The sequence below is a fragment of the Globicephala melas genome, chromosome 14 (genome assembly GCF_963455315.2).
Source record: "Globicephala melas chromosome 14, mGloMel1.2, whole genome shotgun sequence".
In the NCBI taxonomy this organism is placed as follows: Eukaryota; Metazoa; Chordata; class Mammalia; order Artiodactyla; family Delphinidae; genus Globicephala; species Globicephala melas.
The window spans coordinates 43,480,005-43,486,004 of NC_083327.1; positions in this window are offsets into that span (position 1 = coordinate 43,480,005).

The following is a 6,000-nucleotide window of genomic DNA, read 5'->3' on the forward strand; positions in this document are numbered from 1 at the left end:
ACACACACCTTATTGTTCTGTTTCTCTGCAGAACTCTGACTAATACAATCATATTAGAATACAATAGAATGAGTACTATGTCCCTAAGAATAAGCTGTGTGCTGCATAACTGAAATCCGGTGCACAACAGCTCTTCTGTAGTAAAGCTTTCTTTAAGCTATTAGGAAACTGTAGAATTATAGAAAAAAATAACTGAATGGGTAATTTAACTTATATATTTTGCTGAGTTTCCCTCTACACTGTATTTCCAGATACAGACATTTTATTGTGCTTTGCTTTATTGTGCTTTGCAGATACTGCATTATTTACGAATTGAAAGTTTGTGGCAACCCTGCATGGAGCAAGTCTATTGGCATCATTTTTCCCAAACAGCATTTGCTCACTTCATGTCTCTTTGTTACATTTTGTTACTTCTTGCAATATTTCAAACTTGTTCATTATTATAATGTTTATTATTATGGTCTGTGATTGGTGATCTTTGATATTACTACTGTGACTTGCAGAAGGCTCAGATGATGGTTAACATTTTTTAGCAATAAAGTATTTTTAAATTAAGGTATTTACATTGTTTCTTTAGACATAATCCTATTGCACATTTAATAGACTACAGTATAGCATAAACATAACTTTTGTACCTACTGGGAAACCAAAAAAATTTGTGTGACTCGCTTTAGCATGGTGGTCTGGAACCAAACCCGCAATGTCTCCGTGGTATCCCTGTACTTTAAAACTACTCATAGCAGCCAATAAAGATTTTTTTCTACTCCCAATGGAAAATTATTCAGTATATTCATAATAAAGATTTACCAGAATTTAGCTTAACTCATTTTATTCTATTAAACAAAACTTTTCCATTAAATTACTTCCCTTATTACTGACTGCTTTCCATTATATTACTTATGTATACTCATTTACTAGGTAGAGTTGAAGCAGTCTTAATTATTCAACTTACTTTTATTTCTTCATTTAATTATCATTCTACTAAAGTTTTAGGATAATAAGAAACACCTAAAATTGTAGACTCCCTAAAAGTTAATCTGCAAACTCAAACTTGGTGTAATAAAATTATATTTTAAATCATTTAGAAAGTAACCTCGATGGAGTTTTCTGATTATAAAAGTGCTTGTCCTAAGTATAATACTTAATTGGTGCCTAGCAAAAATGCTAATGAATTTTTCTTTCCTTCCTTCTCCCATCCTCCTCCCTCCTTCCTTTCCTTTTCTGTTTCTTTCAGGACTATCTATACTTTCAATACTACTTTGCTAACAACATAGATATGATCCTAGAATCGTTTCTATAATGTGAATTTTTGAAGATTTTATGAATTTTGATCCCTAAAATTTTGGAATGTATTCTACTGGGAAAAAATGTAGTAAAATGATTCTACTTTTCAAATCAAAGAATGTTTGATGACAACTGTATAATTTTATGATTAATGTTCATAGGTGAAATGTTAGACAAAAGAACTGTGCAGTTGATGATAGTGGGAATATAAAGGCACTGGGGTGTACAGTGGTCCCTTCTTGGCAGTGCAGACACTTTCTTCTCACACTGTTCCTTATGATCTCTGAAACAGGTGTTCTCATGCTTCAGTGTGCATAAAAATCCCCTGGGGGACTTACTGAAAATGCCAGTTCTTTGGCCCACTGCCTAAATTTCTGAATCAGAAATAAGACAGGAATAAGACAGGGAATCTGCATTTTAGCAAACTCCTCAGAAATGATTCTGATATAGGTGACCCAAGACCCACACATTGGGAAACATTACCCATACTTGGTATCTAAATGTTTTCCTGCAGGTCATTGCAATCCACTGAGACTTTTGGCCCAATTTTTCTCATTGACCAAATCATTTAGTTAACTAGGTAAGTTAGTGGGGCCGACACCTGCCTGTTGCCATCACTGTGAAACTGACTAGGTTACTTGCAAGTAACATTTAATGCATAAAATTTTATATAGAATTTGAGTTTTATTTTATAGGAAAATAAAAAGTATAAATAGGCCAAAATTTTTAAAAATCATCTATCATCCATTTCTTTCCAGCTTGAAATATCCCTTGGTAACATTCTATTGTATATACTTCCCTACTTTTTATTTATTTTATTTATGTATTTGGTTGTGCTGGGTCTTAGTTGCGGCAGGCAGGCTCCTTAGTTGTGGCATGCATGTTGGATCTAGTTTCCTGGTCAGGGATCGAACCCAGGCCCCCTGTGTGAGCTCAGAGTCTTAACCAGTGTGCCACCAGGGAAGCCCCATTCCCTATTTTTTAAATGCATATGTATCTATGTAAGCAGGTAAGAAAATACATTATAAGATGAAAAGAGAGACTTAGTGTTTATATACTGCTTTATAAATACATAGTTTTTAAATTTCTATATATATTCAAAACCATTTCATGAATAACGTAAGATTTGTTTAACTGAAGCTCTACTAGATGATTAAATAAAAATCTTAAGCTCTCATAAAACAGTGTTTTCTTTAAATCTATGATAATAGATTTTTATGTTTTTGTCCAGTATTTACCTTAAAAAGCTTTTGATATATAGTTATCTATGTTTAGGTTCATTAGAATTATATCATAAAACTGTGCCTTTATGAAGCATAGGGGAAAATTGTAGCTATGGTTTTTGTCTGTCTACCAGTGTCTCCTTCTCTCTTCTGGTTCTTTAGGTGAACTGCACCTTGTAACATCCTATTCTGCCCCCACCCCGCCACCTTGGATCATGATCCTGGAAGGGTTGTTAATCACCTTGCCTCCCTTCTCCCATCCCAGGCATGTGCTTGTGATTCAAATTGGACCAGAGTATTCCCCCAGCCATTGCTGATAAAGCAAATTAAGAGACTTATTTTATCTGCTCTTGGCTGTCTTCCCTGGTCTTAAGGAGAAGGCTGTTTGTACAAAGAGCAACTGAGAGAAGTATGGAGGGAAGTAGAAAATGATAGATGATTGATGTTTAGGTAGATAGGCAGATAGATAGCTGGATGGCTGGAGGGATGGATGATAGATAGATAGATAGATAGATAGATAGATAGGAAAGATTTGAACCTCTGTATCTAGCCATGCCTGAAAGTTACAACTACCTTTGGACTCCCTAGTAATAGAGGCCAATAAATTCCCATTTTTTGCTTAAACTAGTTGGTGTGGATCTCTGTCACTTATAACCGTAACAGCCTTGATAATACATGAATAAATTTATCTTAATATCTACGTATACATTTATTTCCTATCATATGGTTCATTAATTTAAAACATAGGATTTTTGCTCTTAAGCTTACATGATTTATCGCTAGCCTCTACCTATCTAAACATCCAACTTTGCAGGAATACTGCACTTTAAGGAAAGATGTTTGTTTTAGGCACTGAAAATTTGGATTAAAGAACTAAAAAGTTTGTATGTTCTCACATTTCAAAATGTTATTCTATAATATTCTTTTAAATGCTTCTCATGTGCAATGAAAATATGGTTTCAATTATAAAAATACAAATTATTCATAGCTTTTTATGAACACATATTCTGCAAAAGACTATTTCATAATTCTGTTTGGTAGTTGCACTTTTACCTTTTGTGACAACACACCCGGTTGTATTTTCACCATCTTCTCTTAGCACTTGCATCGTTTTTGACACAATTGTTGTGCAGGAGTGTATAAAGCTAAGGAAGTAGGATTGGCATCACTTTATAAACTCAGGCTACAAATACTGTTACATCTTTTATTTTTCTACTTTCTAGTTTGAAAACTCACATGCCATATTTAACAGGAAGCATAGTGTCCCCTCCTAACATCTTTCCTCCCAAATCGTCCAAGAACTCTGAGAGATGACCAAGTTCAAAGGTTAATCCTGGCAAATAGATGGCACTGAAGTCTGCAATAGCCACAAAATGTCACAGAAAAGTTTGCATGGACTGACCACCCTGTGCTACAAAGCAATACTTGCTGGTCCAAGCCCCTGTCCAGAATCCAGGGCATCCCTCTGTACTGTATTCCCATTTTCTGAGGCTCGCTCATTGCTTCCCAAAGCACAACCAGCCTATGAACATTGCTGGATTCAGAGAATCTTCTAGGAGCAAGAAGATTGCCTGTGCCCAAGCCAGCCCTATCCCATGAACGCTTAGGCCCCTCTCTTCTTTTAGGGGGTTAGGGAGAGCTATTTACTTTGACCTAACTTTTAACTTTCAGAATAGTTACAAGGATAGTACTAGAAACTTCTGTATACTGTTTTGCCAATTATTCACATACACTTCTTTTTTCCATTTAAAAGTAGGTTGAAAACATTTCAGTGTGTATTTCCTGAGAACTAAGACATTTGCTTACATAAGCAGAGTAGCATTATGAGAATGAAGAGATATAATATTTGTAGAATACTATTATCTAATCCAGAGTCTATGTTAACATTTCTCAACTATCCCAATAATATTTTTATAGCTATTTTCACCCCCAGTGTAAGATCTAATCCAGGATCATGTGTTGCATTTAGCTGTGATGTCTCTTTAGTCGCCTTTAATCTGTAAGGCAACTTTCTCTCTGTTTCTTTTTTTTTTTTTTTAATTTATTTATTTATTTTTGGCTGTGTTGGGTCTTCGTTGCTACACGTGGGTTTTCTCTGGTTGCGGCAAGCGGGGGCTACTCTTCGTTGCGGTGCACGGGCTTCTCATTGCAGTGGCTTCTCTTGTTGTGGAGCACGGGCTCTAGAGCACAGGCTCAGTAGTTGTGGCGCACGGTTTTAGTTGCTCCGCGGCATATGGGATCTTCCCAGATCAGGGCTCGAACCCTTGTCCCCTGCATTGGCAGGCGGATTCTTAACCACTGCGCCACCAGGGAAGTCCCTCTCTGTCTTTCCTGATCTTGCCATTTTTGCAGAGTACAGGCCAGTTATTTTGTACAATGCCTTTCTCTTTGTGTTTATCTGATGTTTCTCATTATTAGATTCCATTTTTTACAGATATGTCACTGCAGTGAAGGTGTGTCCTTCTTAGTATATCATATCAGGAGACGCATGATATTCATTTTCCTCATCACTGGTCATGTTAACTTTGCTCACTTGGTTCAGATGGTGTCCACAGGTTTCTCCACTGTATAGTTTTTTATTCTTCCCCTTGTAAATAGTAACTTATTTGAGGGGATATACTTTGAGACTCTCCACGGGTTTGTTTAGTGTTTCTTGCAGCATAGTGGCTGAGTTCTAAGAACATGCCAAGATAACAAAGTGAAAGAACATGACATCTTTGGTGACCTTGCCTCAGAAGTCACATAACTTCACTTCTACAGCACTTTCTTGGATGAGGCAGTTACAGAGGTGTACCCCAACTCAAGGCAAGGGGATATAGAGCTCACTGCTTGATGAGTGGAATGTCAAGGTCACATTTAAGCAAAACACTAGGGATTGAAAGTGTTGGCAGCCATTTTTGCAAAATGCTGTGTGCCACACTGGGCACCACCATGCTTATTAAATCGTAGCCCTTTTCTCACAGCTATATCACCCCTCCAACTCTGTGGGCCCACTCTATTTAATTGTAGGCCTCTGTGAACCCTCTTAAGATTGGGATTCTCAGGAGAGCTCTGGCCTTAACATCCAGTGGATTTGTAGACAGCCCAGTCTCTTTGTGTGACTCTTGCTGCCTCCAGCACAGATATCCAGCTGAAAGGTGGCACATTCCTGTAAGGCCATGTTGGCAAAGAAGAGAATGTAGCCCAAAAAAGATCCTCATTTTGCCCTCCATCCCAGAACCACTTATAAACAGTGGTTGACTTTACAACCTCCTTGTTCTTCAGTTCCCTTTCGATGCCATTTTTATACTCTGGTCCTAGGATCTGGGCATTCTAGCAATTGACTTCTTCCACTCCCCTGCTCTAAGACATCTAAATTCCATACTGTAAGATTTCTAAGGCAGGGGAAACTTTTGGAGTCAGACTCTAGTCTCTATGTTCTACTCCTTGAATGGGCTGAGACTTTTCAAATATCTTATTTGTAAGGTATTTAGTAGTTGTGGGGATGAAAATC